The sequence below is a fragment of the Rattus rattus genome, chromosome 4, assembly GCF_011064425.1.
Source record: "Rattus rattus isolate New Zealand chromosome 4, Rrattus_CSIRO_v1, whole genome shotgun sequence".
Classification (NCBI taxonomy): Eukaryota; Metazoa; Chordata; class Mammalia; order Rodentia; family Muridae; genus Rattus; species Rattus rattus.
The window spans coordinates 161,753,455-161,771,205 of NC_046157.1; the positions used below are offsets into that span (position 1 = coordinate 161,753,455).

Consider the following 17,751-nt stretch of genomic DNA (forward strand, 5'->3'; position numbering starts at 1 on the left):
TTTGCCTGTCCAGTCCTTGGGTATAAGGCTAGATTATGGGTCCGGTACTATGAGAGACAGCTATTCCACCAGTACATTTTGAAACTTTAATGCGAATTGACTTCGTACATCTGGACATTAATTTAAAACAACGTGTTGCTTTTCGCTTAAGAAATCAAGGCACTTGCTGGGTTTGCGCTCTTAGACTCTAAATTATACTCTGCAAGTTGAGTTCCCTGGGTTTGAAATTGTTATTTATAAAACACTCTGGTGTGAGGAACAGCAACGTGGAAAAGTGATGTGATGGACTTTGAGCTAAAAATAGTTATTTGTAGCTATTTGCTGACTAATTGATCATGGTAATTGAGAGTACTCTTTACTCGTTGAGTTCTGCTGGCTTCAGTTTTGAGAGTCTGAGGTTAACTAGGTGGGGGTGCTTGGTTCCCAGGGTGGTTCCATTTGGTGGTTCCGTCGTTATTCACTTATTCTGTCTGACTGACCTGGGGCGTGCTCACACTAAGCCTGCAGTTACTCTCCAGCAACCAGTAGCCTTCAGTGCTGTGGCTCAGCCAGTGAGCTCTCTGTCAGGTTCTTGGTGTATATTTCCAAAATAACCTCTACAAATATTTCCTACAAAGTACCCACCTGTCACTGCTTTTATCTGTCATTTTCAAAATCAACGCCCCATGCTGGGTGTAAAGTTTAGCCTCTTCCGTCATTTGTGAAGCTGAGTGACTCTTGGGCTTATTGCTCATGTATATGTCTTGTAGTTATTTTATGTGTCTTCTTTGTATGTGTTTTGATGGGTTCTTTTTCTTGTTGATATGGGAAAGCTCTTTATATATTAAGGATACTGGTATTTTAATAATATGCAAATATTTTAAATATTTTACTTTTTGCAGTCTTATATTTACTCATAGAGTTTTCTCTTTTTTCCTGTGTCTTCCAATTGTGACTGACATCTGTGGTTTTTTACGTTGAACTGTTCAAAAATCCTCTAGTGATCTGAAGTCTGTTTGCAGCCGATAGACATTTATTTCCAAGTTTTATTATTATTTTAATAAACCCTTTTAAAAAGTATCATTAACATCTAATTCACCTTCGATTTGTTTGGATCCATTATATCTGATAGAAAATAATCAGCAAATTGTCAATTCAAACACCTCCTGTCCTTTCTGTTGAATGATCCTCATTATTTCTGCATCTTCCCTGTGTACAACTAAATCATGAGGAAATGCACTTTCTGGGGTTCTGCTCTGTTCCATCCTCTGTTCTCTGTGGGATTCTCATGCTGCATTTCTACCACAGTGTGTTACATCAGACTTAGTTCAGTATGGCAGCGAACGCCTCAACACCCCAAGATGACCTCCAAGTCTCCCAAGCTGTTGCTTCCTATTTCTATTATCTCTCCTGTGACCCTCAGGACAACTGGAAAACAACTACATGGCCAAATCTTCTCATGGCGGCAACTGAAAAACTATTACACCACGTAATCATCTCATGATGGTGACTGGGGAAAAAAAATATGCCACCTAATCATCTCAGAGTGGCTGACTGTTTTTTTCTTCTGAGACAAGGTCTCCTGTAGCCTGAACTAGCTTAGTTCAGTGCACAGCTAAGCGTGATGTTGAATTGCTGATCCTCCTGCCTCTGCCTCTCAAGTGCTGGAATTATAGTCATGTATCACCACACACAGTTTATTTAACCAGTGTAGGATCTAGTCCCTAACATTGGGTTTAATCACGGCCATGGTTGGGGAGGGGGCTTGTTGCTCTTTCTGGGTTTCTTCACGTCGATTATGCCTAGTGGTCTTCTTCATTCAGATCCTAGAGAGTCTGTTAATCCATTCCATCTTCAAATCTTCAAGTCACCGTGCTGATGTTTTTCCAGGGAAATTTCTTTCGTGATCTCAGTGGTTCCATAGACAAAAGCCCCTGGATTTTATTTTCATATCCAGCCATGTAATCCAACTCATGTTAGTTGGATCATCTGCAGGACATGTCTCATGAATAGAAGAATACCCACTCGGTACCACAGTGCCTGCCTACCTCTGTTCTGGGCTGACTTAATGTCTCCCATCCAGTTCATGAGTTAGATAAATTATTTCTTCCTGTGTTTCGTCCTCCATGATAAATTGATCTGTTATGTGCCTAGCCCTGATGATTGCTCTGAAGATGGGTTGAGAGGAGCAGTTCCAGGCTATCCCTTCAGGAGCCCACCACCTCAGCGGGGTCACTGTGCCAAGCACACTGCTAAGGCCATTGCAGATATCAGTCGGTAAGGGGGCAAATGGGGCCTGGCTCATCTGCTGCTGGCAGACTCCTGGTTTTGTTGCCCTGGCTCTTTTACGTGTTATTATTTTGTTGTTTATTTTTGGATGGTTTCGTTTTGTTTCATTCTGATTTGTTTGGTAGAGACAGGGTCTCCCTACGTAGTCCTGGCTGTCTGGAGCTTACCATGTAGACCAGACTGGCATCAAACTCAGTCTTCCGCCTCTGCCTGCCAAGTGCTGGCATTAAAGGTGCGCACCATTACACCTGGCTAGAGTTGCGTCTCTCTGTGTATTTGGGATACCAGCACATTCATGTTTCTCAGATACATTGTTATTGTTTTCTTTTATACATTTTATAACTTTGTTTAAATTTAGAGGGTTTTTTTTTTCTTTTTCCAATGGGAATGTTGAAATGCTGTTATAATCTTATGTCCAGTTTTCCCATGTCCTTGGGAAAGAGGTGGGAAAAGCTCGTTGTGGTGGTAGCTTCCTAGTGAACCCCTTATACCTCACCCTCATACCTCCCGTTTCATGTGTTCCTCATGCTGGGCATTTCCCACCTGCTCCTCATATATTTCTGGGGCTATAGTTTGGCTAGCAGTGTGCTTGCCTAATGCACAGTGCACAGACTCTGATTCCCAGTACCGCACAAGCTGGTTTGGGTGGGACACACTTCCTGGGTCACCCTTGCTGTACAGCAACCTGTGGACAGGTGTGATGGCTTGGCGGGTAAGCACTTCCTGCCATGCTGTTGACCTGAGTCCAGTCCCCAGGGCTCACAAGCAGTAGAAAACCACCTCCCACCAGTCATTCTCAACCTCTACACATAATAAATAAATAAATATTTTTAAAGCTTTTTTTAATCAAGTAGAAATAAGCATGAGTAAAGACAATGCTGACAGATACTACAGTAGAAATCACTACCATTGAGCAGGGCAGTCTGAAAGTCAAACCAAACAAAAAACCTAAGAGATGCCCAGACAGGAGAGCAGTCCTGACCTGAGAGAACCGCCATTTGTAGGCACGTAAGAGCAGTGCCCCTGCTGCAGGATGCTGGGGGCAGAGTGAGCTGCCCCTTATAACCCTGACCTCTAGAAGCCAACTCTGAACTTGATTGTTGCCAGCCAGTAAGAGCAGAATAATAAGTTTTTAAAAGTAATTGGTTAGCTGCCAGTGTCATTAGAGATATAGAATATTTCTGTCTGAATATGTTTTTGGTAAAAATATGTAAGGATCTGCTTCAGCAAAAATAAGTGGTAAAATGGAAGCGTCTAGAAAAAAATTATTCATATTATTCATATTTGGCTAAAATCCTTTCCACCGCACATCTTTCCCTCTTCTGAGGTGGCTCCCCTCAGGATGCCCAGCGGAAGCTTCATTTCTGATCCTTTAGCAGGGAGCTTATGGGAGGGACCCTGAGTTGCCATGGTAACTGTGATTTATCAGTCGCTGCATTTTGAGAGTCTCCCCAAGTTTAATTCCTAAAATCCTTCCAGAGAAAGAGTTGAAATACCCTTACATGTTTTCTTTAATGAGTTTTAGCCAACCTGCTTTGGTAAATCTAGCTACACACATGTGACCTAGATAAAATTGTTTCAGCCCTGGGGTTATCTGATGTTTCTATACAAAATAGAGAAGCTTATGTCTAAGAGTAGCCACTCTGGAATCCAAAATATTACACTGAACCCCATCCCCCCACCCTCCAGTGCAGATCCGTCTCTACACCTCAGCTTCCCTGACTCTAACCTCTGTGCTCTGGCTTCTGACTTCCAGGGCCTTTCATTGGTTCCTGACAAGTTTGGGGAAGGGGAGGGGTGGCCGAGAGATGTTTTTGAGTTGGCCTTTCAAATGCCTGCTAGTGGACAGATGGCATATCTAGACCCTGTCCCCCACTAAGTGCCTTACTTACATGGCTGTGCTAGGTGGCCCAGAAAGTGTTCTTTGGGGCGTTCATGACCTTTCCGTACCTTTATCATCAATTTGTCGGTGACTTCTGGCTGCAACATCTTTGTTCTGGGACCACAGCTTATCTTTCTGTTCTCATACCATGTGTCTTTGTTGGATTTCTGCAATTATGGGTTTTTTTCCATGATACCCAGGTTGGCACCTCGACCCTTATAAGAGGAACCCTTACCCCTTTTCCTCCGCCTCCCCCACTTGAGGTCCCCAGCAGTTGGAGGCAGGCCAAGCCCGCAGGAGGGCTGAGCTGATGCTCTGAGTATGGCGGGTGAGTGGGGGAGGGTGGACGGGAATGTGTGTGGAGTATTGAACTGCCGTTGACATCGACAGTCTCAAGCATGCTGTTTTCTCCACACTTCAGCAATCAGGACATCCAGCAAACCCATAAAAAAACCAAACTAATAGCATGAATATTCAGTGACCTAGAATACTAATTATTGTCATGAATATTAATGGGATTGGACTTGCTCTCTTCTCTTTCTCTCCCGTCCTCTTCCTCCCTCGCTCCCTCTCTCTTTTTCCACTTAGCCGGCTCTAAGGATGGGTCATAATGAGAGCATTTAAGAGGGAGCGCTCTCCGCCGTGACAGGGACCGGGGCAATAAGGAGAGCTTGATTAACGCGCGCACTTGGGGGAGACATGAGAGGCTTCACGTGGGCCTGTTCGGGGGAGGCGGCGAGGCACCGGCGGCTCTGTTGCTGCTCCCGGAGATTAATGAGGCCTAAGAGTGCATTAGGAACAGTGACAAAGGTTTGATCTAATGGGCTCAGTCATTTTTCCTTTGAGTGACAGACGCACAGAAGTAATTGGCTGTGCAGAATGGCAGCTCATTGGCGGTACTTAAGGATACATTATCCCCGTTGTGTGGCCCACAGAGGCTGTTTATCAAAACTGCTCACGCTGCAGACGAGTCGCTAAGCTGCTGTTACAGTGGTAATAGCTATTAAAGAAAAAAATAATAACACAGCGTCCAAATGAGATCCGTTGTTGTGTCAGAGAGACAAAGTTTTTCTTTGTTTAGTTTCAAATGGTCTAGAAAACATTTTAATAACTCCAGAGTATGGGTGGGCAGCACGGGTCTGCTGGTCCCCTGCCTGTTTGTAGAATGGCACTAGGCCCAAGGCCCTTGAGCTAGGCCTCTCCTAGCCCTCCTTGCTCACCCAGAATTCCCCATGCTTTGGACTTTGGTTGCAACATTCCACCCTCTGCTACAGAAATGGACACTTCTGCTAAATACCCTTCAGGGGCATGAAAGCACACGTGTCACCCAAAGCTGTTGGTTAGGAATTACTTTCCTTTTTTGAAAATAAAAAATGCTAATTTAATCATACGATGCCTGGATTCTGGAAGCCAGATTTATTAGAGTAAGTTGTGATGGGTATTCAGTAGTTAAATTTTGGCAAAAATAATCGTTTGGTAAAGAAGGTTCTTTTTTCCTCATGATGCAAGTAACAAGTAATGAATATGGAGAAGGGGACATTTTTAGATTCTCCTGAGTGGCATGACCTCTGCTGTAACACTGGAGTGCAATTCCTAAGGAAACAAGAAAATGCCTTCAACTTAGGGAGATCCTTCCCAGAAACCTGAACTAACAGTAAAGTGTTATGTTGTGTAAGTTCTGACAGAGCGACCTGATTTTATGGGATTTCCTTGGAAAGGGTACAGGGGATGTTGTGGTCTTGAACTACTTGTTTCTATAGTAACCTGTGAGCCCGAAAGTAAATAAAAGCAGCTCTAGAAACTTTTCACCTCAAAAGCATGGATTCAGCGTTTTCTCCACTGAAATCAGAAGACATACCAGTGAGACTAGCCTGGGGCAGGCAGAAAGCCATGATCCTGCTTACTGCCCCAGCAGCCTTCTAGAAGGAAAAGCCAGTGTGCAGACCTCAGCATTGGCTGGAGAGGAGCTCAGAGAAAGTTGCGTCTTCAATCTACCTCCTTCCCCACACTGGTACAGGACAGTCGCTCAAAGCCATCCTGATATCTTGCCATCTCCTGTCCTCCTGGCTGGTTGCTCTGTAGTGCCCATCATACATATAGTTTTATCTTTCTCAAATATACCTAGAGCATGGGGGAAAACCACAGACGCCCTCATTCCTGTGCTAATTCTAACCCCAAGTATTCCCAGCCGCTCTGTGCCGCCTGCGTCGTCACTGGGTCCATGGCGTGAGTTACTGCCCATCCTGAGCCAGCTGTTCTGTGAGGGCGGTGAAGGGCTGTGAGGGCGGTGAAGGGCTGCTGGCTTCGATCTGGTAGCTGTGCTCCACCTGTTGGGAAGCAACCAGGAGCGAAGACCTTCTTCTACAATAGCTCTAAGACCGGAAAAGTTGGTTCTGTCAGCTTCAAGAGAGTTACAGGGTAGAAGTGGGTGAGACCAGTGATAAGAGTCACAAACACCCACGTGAACGAGCGGTGAGTTGTCTTCTGCAAGGCTGTTAGATACACTCAGAATCTGAAGAAAAAAAACGATAAAGTAAAGGAAATACAATGGGGAAAAAGACGTGAGCTACAAGAACTGGGGCTGGGAGGATGGGGTTGGGGAAATGATAAAGCCACTGGGCCACCATGTCCACCCTGGAGGGACAATAGCCAGATCCCCTCAAAAAAAGTACTGTAAACTCAAAGTACATTTTGTGCAAAAGACACCTGTTGCACTGGTCACGTAAAGGAAGAAATGCCTTAGAGGGCGCTGGAGAGACGGCTCAGTCAGAACACTTGACTGCTCTTGCAGAGGACCCCGCTTTTGGTCTCCAGCACCCCTACATGGCAGTACACAGCCATCTGTAACTTCAATCCCAAGGGTTCTGATGCCCTCTTCTGGCTGCTGCAGGCGCTACATGCATGTGGTGTGCATACGTGTGCAAGCAAAAAATACAAATACACACAGACATACACACGTACTAAAGAACACTTAGGCGTGGCACTTAAGGGTGAACATTTGGTTCTTTGGAAGTTGAACACCTGGAAGTTTTGTAAACCCACTTTTTTCTGACTGTGGCTGTGGGCTATTGGTTTATACAAAAAGCCCAGGTGTTAATACCCCTTGTGTAATGATCCCATCCCTGCGAGTACATTTGGTCATGTCATGTGCACCCGAAGTGGGTTGCTGCCAAGCAAGCTTCATGATGGCTTCCCTCAAACACCCTCAGGGTTTTCCCAGCAAGTGCCGGTAAGCGGATGAAAACTGGCAAAGTAAAGAAGGGTTTGTAAGGTTGAACTTTGAGTGCCAGTGCCAGGGAGAAGGTTTTGCCTTGGGAATACATGTTTATTTCTAAATCAAACCACTTAGAATGAAACTCAGCTTCTGAGATGCTCAGCCCGTCTCTTGAGTTGTGCTGACACTCTGCTAGGGACTCTCACTTGCTGTCACCCACTGCCAGGAAGCAGTCCTCACTTCTCCCTGTGTCCCACACATGTGTTCCCTCTCTTTATTCTATTCTCCTTTTAGAAGCTGAACCTTTGGCCATGTTGGCAAAGCACTGACCAATGCATTTGGTGACATCACAGGGTGACTTAGGGAGCTCAGGTGAAGTGAAGCCAACTGTGGCCCCAGAGCAAGCATAGGCACCATCAGACCAGCAAGGCGCACACGCGGACCCTCTACACCTTGAAGAATTAGCCGCTTTGAAACTTTGACTAAAGACCACGTAAATAAACCAGAGGAAGGAGAACCCACTGCGGATGGGATTGCCAACTCCTGAGGTAGTCAGAGGCTCGGCTGGCCACGGGGTACCATGTACAGTTTGACCATTTCCTTATTTACCGCTGGCCTTATCACGTCCATTTTTATCTGCTTTGTAATGTGGTCTGTATTGTTCAAATATTGACCAATCCTCTTTGGGGCACTGGTTATTAAGAAAATGATCTGAAGTGTGGATCAGAAAGGTCTATGCCACTCATTGCAGCCCTGACCCCTCTGAGGAGTTATCCTCGGAAAGCCTAAAATTGTAAATTATCTGTCGACACATTGTGTCTGACCATGGGAAACCAAGGAAACAACCAGAACTACCCGCAAGTAGGTAATGCCAGTGGCCCCCATTGAACCAACACACTGAAGGTTTAGATCGGAAAATAAGATAACGGCTGTGTGACAGTGTCAGGAAACCGTTCCTGTCAAAGATGATTCACAGACCAGCACGAGGGCTCTGCAGGGTAGTGCCTGCCACCAATCTCCACAGCCTGAGTTCAATTCCTGGGACCCACGTGGTAAAAGTGGGGAACCAATTCTGACCTTCACACGTGTGCCCACACACATGCACACCATCGGTTTGTTTTTTAAAGGATGTGTGGCGTATCTTTTCCATGGTGACAGCTAAGGGAAACATCTACGTCTGTGCAGTAAATGCTGACCGATTTGCCGTAATGCTGATGGACTTAATCCACAGTGCACATTTGTCAAAACTGGCTTTAAGGAATTTATGCGGTAAAATAGGCTTTCGGAATTTTCCTTGGGCACCATAACTAAGAGAAACCGGACTCGGAATAGCTGTTTGCAGATTTTAGGGGCCGTCTCAACTTCTCCAGTCCTAGGCTTTTTGACTTTTGAGTGTGGTTATCCTGAGAATGTAGTTGCTCAGATATGTTTCACCGCTCCCAGGTCTAGGCTGGCTTTTCTTTCTCTGAGAATCAGAATTGGAAAAGGTAGTAACAGAAAGATGTACCCTTCGGCGAGTAATCCCAGCTTTGCGTCTCAGTAATGGGCGTGTTAAATTGCACCTGTCTACAAAACAGGAGCCGTAGCATGCAGGGCCAGGGCTCTCGCACCTCAGAAGAAGATGCTGGACATCACCTTGGGGAGAACAACTCTGTCAGACAAAAATTCTGGTTGCCAAAGGAGGCAGCTTTCCAGTGCAAATACTGGAGCAAACAGCTCCTCTCACAGGCACTCATCATTTCTGTCTCACGTTTTATGGTAGCATCGTCATGAATTATGTTCTTCTTGGCTTGTAGTTAGAGGACAGAGCAGATGGTCAAGGCCTATCTTGAAGTGCCGTGACCGCTGGAATAGCCCGTGTCGTCCAGCAGTGATTGGAGACCCGGTTTTCCTCGTGCCCGTGGTCAGCTTTTGGGAGCCTGGACCCAAGATGAGTTCTCTGACTGTTGCTTGAATGAAGGCCCCAGTTTGGGGCTTTTTCGAGCTTCTCATTCTCACCCAGCATGCATGGAAGTTCATGGCCATCTCTTCAGTAACCGAAGCAATTAATTGTTTCATTCTTATTAATCAGTAAGCCAAAGGACTTTGGGTTCACGCACACGCACAATCACACGCACCTTCATTAAACTCTTTGGTAAAGTTGCAGCCTGCTTGAGAAGCTAGACAGGAAACAGAACGGTAATGAAAATGTGTTTTAAAGGGATGATTGTTGATGAACGTGCACTTGAACGCCGTAGAAAGCCATCGTCTCAGGATGTACTTTTTTTTTTTTTTAATCAGAGCAGGCTATTTTTAATGTACTAAGCCTATAGCTTAAAAGAGGGAGTCTGCCTTTGATGTCATTTGGAGGATGAAAACATCCTCGCTCAATAGAAAAGCAGCATCTTTTTCACGCTCATTTGAGATCAGTTCGGGCAACATACTGATGCGCATTCAGATATAAATGCCATATTCACTTTGAAATGCAGATTGTTTAAAGAAAAATAGCATATGGTGGAAGTAAGTATCTTTTCAAATCAACTCTTACACTTTAGGGAGGTAAGTACAAGGGAAATTATTCTTTGGAGAGAATATCAGGGCTTTTGACACGGGGAAGCTGGTACTCAAGAGGACCAGCTAAGCACACGCACATATCCATATCAAGGAAGAGGCGCTGGGGGACAGGATTAGCATGGTAATGCGGCTGCCCCCTGCTAATCAGGCCAGCACCAGCTGATCCCGGAAGGGGGTGTTCCAGGAAACGCCCGCCCTGAGCCCTGAGCTGGCCAGGTAGCTGACCAGCCCCACCCCACCCCCCTGAGTTTCTTGGTAATATTTGGGAGGAAGTTCCCAGATGAAAAGGCAAGTTTGTACTTCAGGGACCGTATTGAGAAGTCAGCATCTCGGGCTGTTCAGAGCAGGGTCGTGCCCTGGGGCTCACCGCTGGGAAGTTTCCTCTGCTGTCCCAGCTCCTGCTTTTGAAGCCGCATCTGTATTCACAAGCCAGCAGGGCAGTGGTTTTTGTTTTCTTAACTTTGCGGGGAGTGTAAATGTGACCAATACAGTATGTGTGTAAAAAGTGCAAAACCCAAGCTGGGGAGGTGACTCAGCGGATCAAAGCACCTGCCACATGACGGACAACCTGAGTTTGATTCCAGGGACCCATACGGTGAAAGAAGAGAAGCAACTCTCAAAAACTCAGTGTTCTCTGAGCTCCACGCTAGGGCAAGGATGCACCTAGACACACAAACAACCGGTTGTTAAAACCGTTTGAGGTATTCTGAGGTATAGCTGAATGCAGGTGGCCGTCGCTGGCCCCGAGGTCCCTCCTGTTGCTGCCTTCAGCGCACACAAGGGTGGCCCCTCTGACTTAGCATCCCGCGGATGCGACATGCCCCTTGAACCCAGTCCGACGTCAGCCTGAGTGGTCTGCCTTGCTGCCCCCTGCCCCATGGTCTGCCTGCCGTTCATCCTCGTACCGCTGGTCAGTGGCTCCTCCATTCTCGGTAGTACGTAGGTGACAGCTGCGATGGTGCGCCCTTGGAAAGTGGGTACAGCCACTATCATCCAGCGTGAGACTCTGAAGAGCAAGTGCAGTGGAGCGTGTCTGTGGTTCTGCTTCTGGGAAGGTGCGACTGAACCTACCTGGGCATGTGTGGACCTGTTTTGGGGGAGGGGTGAACGAAGAGGGGAAATCCTTAAGAGAAGTGAACCAGACTCGAGCACTCTGTGGAGCTAACATAAGTCAGTGAGGTTGCCCTGTGAGAGTACAGTGTCTCTTCTTCAGCAGGCTCTGCTCACCCTCCATTTGTCCAGAGTCTAAAGTCAATGTTGCAAGGTTCCAAGGAAGGCCTTCCGGGTCCTCCCAGCAGCGCGAGCCCCCTGCCCCTCAGTCTCCCTGAAGGCTACTGAGTCTCGGCATGAATGGAGGACCCTGTAGTTGTCTGACTCCTTCAGGTAAATTAGATGACAGGTTTGCTGAGGATGTCCGTGCCTGGTGCACAGGGCCTGAGTGTGACTAGACAAGGCATCAGGGCAAGAACAACATAGGAATCCTCTTCCTTCTGCTCCAACCCATTACATAGTTGGTAAGACTTGTGGGCTAGGACAGTTTACAGCACATCCCAGAAGCAGCAGTACCAGAAGGTCAGCATTGATACCACCCCAGGCCCAGTTCTCTCAAGATGGCATGGCACAAGACATGCTCATATAGTCCGGAACCCTAAACTCAGGACAGTCCTGTCTTCTGTGTGTGGGGGGGGCAGTCACCCCTATTCTTGCCATAGAAACTGACATCATTACCACAGGTGGTAGAAAATTCTGCCCTTTGGGGAAAACGCTGTTCCCGTCATCATTTTGCAGACACCCTTGAAAAAAGCCAGAAAATGAGAAGGTGTTGGTGGCCACACCCACAAGTTTCAAGGAAAACCAAGGTCCACAGAAAGCTGCCTGCCCACAGAGGCTAGTAGGGCACAGAAGTTCGGGTGAGGCCACAAGAGTACCAGAGAGAGAGAGAGAGAGAGAGAGAGAGAGAGAGAGAGAGAGAGAGAGAGAGAGCGAGAGCTGGGCGAGAGCGCGAGAGCGAGCAGTGGCCACTTGGTCTCAAGGAGTAGACACTTCCTTTTCAGGCCATTGTTTGTGACTGGCTTGAGCTTTGTACATCAGAACCCACCAGGTCCCTCTTCCATCCCCTCAAAGAGGAGACCTAATATGGCTTCCGGTGGGTACCAGCTGTGGGGCTGCAGACTCCTCCACATCCCACAGACCCCTTCCCAGGCATGCCAGCAGAATGCTGTCTGACAGAGTGAGTCTGCTCCTCAGCCGAGACCCACCCTAGACTTTCTGCAGGGCATTCCTTAAGCTGTGGGTTGGCATGGCTTTCTGCACACTGGCAGCTTCGGTCGGGAGTGTGACTGTGTCTTGCAGGACTCCTCGCGTTTTTAGTTTGTAGCTCAATCACACTTGAAATTCTAACACTGGGTAGCGAGAGCTCGGGCGGGACTTATCCTAGCCATAGCTGGTGTAGTTACAGGTTTCACTAAATGTGCAACATCAGCACCAGATAGGCTTAGGGTCCCTAGCCCTTCAACTTGACGATAGGGAGCAAAGCCAGCCGACACATCACTGGTCTACTTCAGCCTGGCTTTGAAGGTGTCTGAGACAGTGCTTATACACACTTCTGACTTAAGTGGGCTTGAGGTCAAGGTCCTTAGCTCTCAGTCAGATACGGACTGACTTCACAGTCCTTCACAGATAAGGACTCCTGCTTCTTGGCCTAATTAATAACTTGCCAGCATGAAGTGAATTGCCACCCAATGAGAGTCCTAGCACTCAAGTGCTTGAAGAATAGAAGTATCTTAAGCACGCGTGTGTATAGATGTTTGCAGAAGTGTAAGTTTCTTATGTGGTGTTGGTAGGTCCTGCTAGTTACTCCCCTGTGAACAGTGTACGCGGGGGATAGTAATATTTGGGCTCCCTTGGAAATGGAAAATGAACTACATGTTACATGTTTGCAGGTATATATATATTTTTTTTTTTTAAAAAAAAAAATTAGATACTGCTCTAGTTAGTATGACAAAATCTAGGGATGAGAGTTTCAGCTGATAGATTTTCCAGATCCGATTGGCCTGTGGGCATATCTGTGGGGGATGTCTTGATTATTATTTGATATAAGAGAGCCCAGCCCACCGTGGGCAGCACCATCCTCTAAGCTGTATAAGAAAGCTAACTAAGTCTGTGAGACAGTAAGCAGTTTTCCTCCAGGGTTTCTGCCTCAAGCTCCTGCTTGAGTTCCTGCCCTCTCTCAGTGATGGACTGTGACCCAGAATTATCAAATAAAGAAATTCCTTCCCCTAAGCTTCTTTTGGTTTGTGAATTTTTATTATAGCAACAGAAAGGCAATTAGAATAGAAATTGTGTCCTGATACAGTTAGAAATGGGTATAGGTACAAAGCATTGCTCAGTTAACCCTAAGCTTTGTGGGTTGTTCCTTTGCCTGGCAGACCTACTGAAGGGATAGAAACAGCCAGACGTGTGTGCACTGGAGATGCTGCTTGGCCCTGCGAGGCAAACTCCCACTTCCATGGTTGTGTGCAGCTTTGGGCAGTGGCTCGCTTCCAGGTCTATTATCTCTCCTCATGTTTATATTTAAAGGCCGTGCCTGCTTACCTGAACAGTATATTAAGTATAGAAACATTTCCTGGTATTCATATCTTTCTTATTTTCAATTGGACAGATACACATCTGCATCACCCCCGAGGGTCTCTGGTTTAATGTGCTGTCATTGTTTTTGAGACAAGGTCTCATTTTATAGCTTGGAGCTCGTGGTGTAGACCAGGCTGTCATCAAACCTGCAGCCGGCCATCTTCTTGCCTTTGGCTCCTGAGTGCTGAGTGTATGTTGCCATGCCCAACAGAGAAAACAGTTTTGTTTTGGTTGTGTGTGTGTGTGTGTGTGTGTGTGTGTGTGTGTGTGTGTGTCACAATCGGTACAAGTCATAACTCACATTAAAATGGAATAAATTAGTACATATTAAAAAAAGAACTGTAATCCCAAAGGAAATGAGAACTGTTGGTTTCTGGGATATTTCTCTCTGTATTTGGAAAACTGTTTAACTCCAAGTTGTGAAAGAGTAGGAACCAGTGGGCAGGGGTCTGAGAAGACAGCAAAGCCCGGGCATCCAGGTAAGTCAGGTGATGCTGCCTCTGCTCATCGTGTCAGGGGCAAAGCCAGGACCACAGCTGTCAGACATTCCCATTAGCCAAGTGATGCCAGAAGCCACTAAATTTAAATTTTTATTTATTGGCGGGAGACATTTTATGATCAGAGGACAACTTGAGGGGGTCAGGTCTCTCCTCTCTTTATGTTTGTCCCAGGGATCAAGCTCAAGTCATCAGAGAGCAAATGTCTTTGTCAGCTGAACCCCTTGCTAACCTGGGTGGTTTTGAGATAAAATCCCCAAATCTAACTCTACTTAGGGTGTAAAATGGTTGTGCGTAATTAAGAATGTTACCTGCGAGCACTTCGTGGCTACTCCAGCCACGCACGCAGCTCAGAATTCCGCCTTCGTAGCTGCAGTCAGTTAGTCTTCCACCGGGATCTGCGGTGCCTGGGTAAATGAGGGCTGCTGAGAACCTGCTTTCGCAGAGCAGCCAGGTTAGCTAGAGCCCTTCTGGGCACAGGTCTCCTTGGCCACCTCGGTCCCCTCCGGCTCCTTGGAGCCTCCCTCCTGCTCATAAAGTGAGCTCTGCTAAACCCAGAGCTGCCTCACCAGCATCTTAATACATCTGGCCGGTGCTTAAATGTCATTTGACAAACAGCAGGAGGTTTGCAGCCGAGAGGAGCAGCCAGGAATGCGTGAACAGACCTTGTCCCGTGCTGTCTGTAGCGTGTACACTGTCAGACAATCTGCCTTCATTCTCCAGCATCCCGCCACCGGATGAAGCCCTGGCGGCCCTGACTGAGCTCATCCTTCAGACATCTCCGTTTGAAGGTTTGCGCTGCTTCTGCGAGCTCAGGTGGACTTGTGGTTCAGGTGCTTATGGTTCCTCCCCAAGGCCTGCTTCCCTAGCAGCGATGAAGGCTTGGGAAGTGTTAGGCAGGTTGTCTGTAGGCCCACCCTACACCCTAGGCAAGGCTTTCCAGCCTCCAGGCCACACGGGGCTGAAGATAGTTATGAATGCCTCCGAACACAAAGCCCCACAAGCTTTTTGCAGTCTTATCCACTTATCCATAACTCGATTACCCCGTTCTCAGTCTTGGTTGATGATGGTGTCAAACGTTTGGATGCCTGTGAGCTTTTTCATTTCCGTCCCTGTGATAAAATGCCGTAACAAAAGCTACTTCAAGGAGAAAGGGCTTGTCTCAGCTCACAGCTCTGGCTTCCAGGCTGTCGCTGCAGGGAAGGCAAGGCAAGAGGCCACAGTGAGGAACAGGGAGATGCATGCGCCCATCCTTACCGCTCAGCAGACTTCATATACTCCTCTCACAGCCCAGGGCCCCAAACTAGGGAACAGAGCCCCCCACTCCCAGACTGGCCCTTCCCCCATCAATTAAAGCCACCAAGATAGTCTCCCACAGATGTACACACAGGCCAGCCCTCATTGGCACTCTTCTTCCCAGGTGATTCTAGATTGTCAAAACAGCATTAAAACTAACCGTCTATGGTGGTTTGAATACGCATGGCCTAGGGAGTGGCACTATCAAGAGGTGTGGCCTTGTTAGAGAAAGTGCGTCACTGTGGGGGTGGGCAGTGAGACCTCCTCCTAACCATGTGGGAGCCAGTCTTCTAATGGCCTTCAGATGAAGATGTAAAACTCTCAGCTCCTCCCGCACCATGCCTCCCTGGGTGCTGCCATGCTCCTGCCTTGACAGTAGTGGTCTGAACCTCCAAACCTTTAAGCCAGCCCCAATTAAGTGTTGCGTATGAGTTGTATTGGTCATGGTGTCTCTTCACAGCAATGCAAACCCTAAGAAACCATCACAGTGCTGTTGTCTGAGAAAGGACAAAGGAAGCGGTGGCTGGTATTGAGCATTGTCATGGTGGACCAGAAGATGAGTGCTCTTGTTTTCAGTTACTAAGGTGGCATAAAGCATGTGTAGGCAGAGTCATCTCCACATGGTGCTAGTTGGTATGAGTCTCTCTAGGCCGGAGGGACTCAGAGCAGCTCGAAGGCCAAAGAGTCTTTCCTTGAGGCATGCAATACTCTGCACACATACTTCATCCTTCCGAGAAGGAGCCTCCTAGCCTGTGCTGGCCTGGAGCTCACCGTCGTCCTGCCTCTACCTCTTTAGTACTGTAGCTGTCAGTTTGCTCCACCACACCCAACAGTCACGCGTAGCTCTTCTTCCATCAAGGCAGCCGTATCACATAGCTTCTGTCTGCAGAGACCTCATGGGATAAATGTGGGAGTGAGCCAGGGGACACACTGGGGTAGGTATGATAGCACTTTTGTAAATAAGGCCTAGATGGGTAAATGTATATCATCAGAGTACCTGGGAAAAGAGGACCACAGTGGACAGCGTGGGTACCTGAGCCGGTGGGAATGATACCAACAGGGAAGCAGCCAGAAGTGACTCCCCATGTCTGTCTGCCGTCCCTCCTTTACATCCCTGCCCTGCTCTTCTCCTTGCTCTGGAGCACCTAGGAGCAGTGGGCATAGCTCATCTAGACGGCCCCCAGCAGAACAGCCCAGCAGAGGGGCTACAGAAATACCATGGTGGGCACAGCCTGCCAGAGTCACAGCTCTGTTCCTTGTGGAGGGAGCCCCTCACCCACTCTGGAGGGCACTGCCTCTGTTCTGTGGGAATGAGTTTACCAAGAGGCAGCTGTGTGTAATGTCTCCTTGGTAATAGCATCCCCTCTCCAGCTGCTGGAGGTGTAAGGTAAGAACAGGGTCTTGTGGGCTCTGTCTCCAGAATATGGGCTTCAGAACATTGCTGTTCCTTTCTAGGGTGTTAAGATGCTCCTGTGCCTTCAGAACGTGACAGCTGGAGGAGGCTAGCCCTGAGCGCACCCTCCCCACACATACATACCAACACACACACAGACACGCAAACAGCATATGGTCCATATGTCTGTTGGCATGAAGAGCTTTGCTTGCAGTTGTGGCTGTGTCTGTAGTTTCTATGTTGAAGGTTGGTCTTAGTTAAGAGTCCTCGAAGGCCCGCTCAGACTCATGTAACCTGGGTATATAGAAAGCGGGGGTCAGGTTGTCAGGGACTCTGCAGTTTGGACACTCTCAGGCCTGCTTCTCTGTTCCCAGGGTGCCACTGTGAACAGGAAAGTCTGTGGCCCTCAACTCTTCTCTTTGCTGTCACTTCTGGGTTTTGGTCTGGACTTGAACAGGTGATTTGCCCTCTGAACCACCCTCAGTTCAGACAACAGCGAAGAGCTGGTGTTCTGTTGTGCTTCTGTTTTTAATGGAGAGACATCCTTATGTTAGTGTGAACTTGCAGCTTGAAAGGCTATAGGATCATCTAGGTGTGTGAGGACATCAGTAGCCTGGGTTTTAGCTGATGAAGAGTGGGCCCTAAGTGCAAGTGGCACTGCTTCATGATCTGTAGCCCCAGGCTGAAGAAATCTGGACGACCCAGCTGAGCACTGGCCCTCGGTATCCTGGTTGTAGTTAAAGTGTGACCAGTTGACTGTCCCCTCAAGCTGTCATCAGACACAAACTACTTCTCATAAGCTGCTTCTTCAGGTGTTTGGTCACAGCAATGGGACAGATAAAATCAGCAGTCTTTACGTAGCACATTGTGGTGTTCTGCTCTGTACTGCCTCTCACCACACCATTAAGTCACTGGTGTGTGTGTGTGTGAGTGTGTGTGTGTGTGTGTGTGTGTGTGTGTGTGTGTGTGTGTGTGATGCACATGCAGGTGCATGAGAATTTATATTCTTTCAGCCCTA

At 47.5% G+C, this 17,751-nt stretch overlaps 1 protein-coding gene across 9 annotated transcripts in view; it reads left to right on the forward strand.

The window, feature by feature from the left end:
• The window catches only part of Agap1 (ArfGAP with GTPase domain, ankyrin repeat and PH domain 1), a 428,036-nt gene that overhangs the window by 287,744 nt on the left and 122,541 nt on the right, over positions 1–17,751 (forward strand). The window lies entirely within an intron of this gene.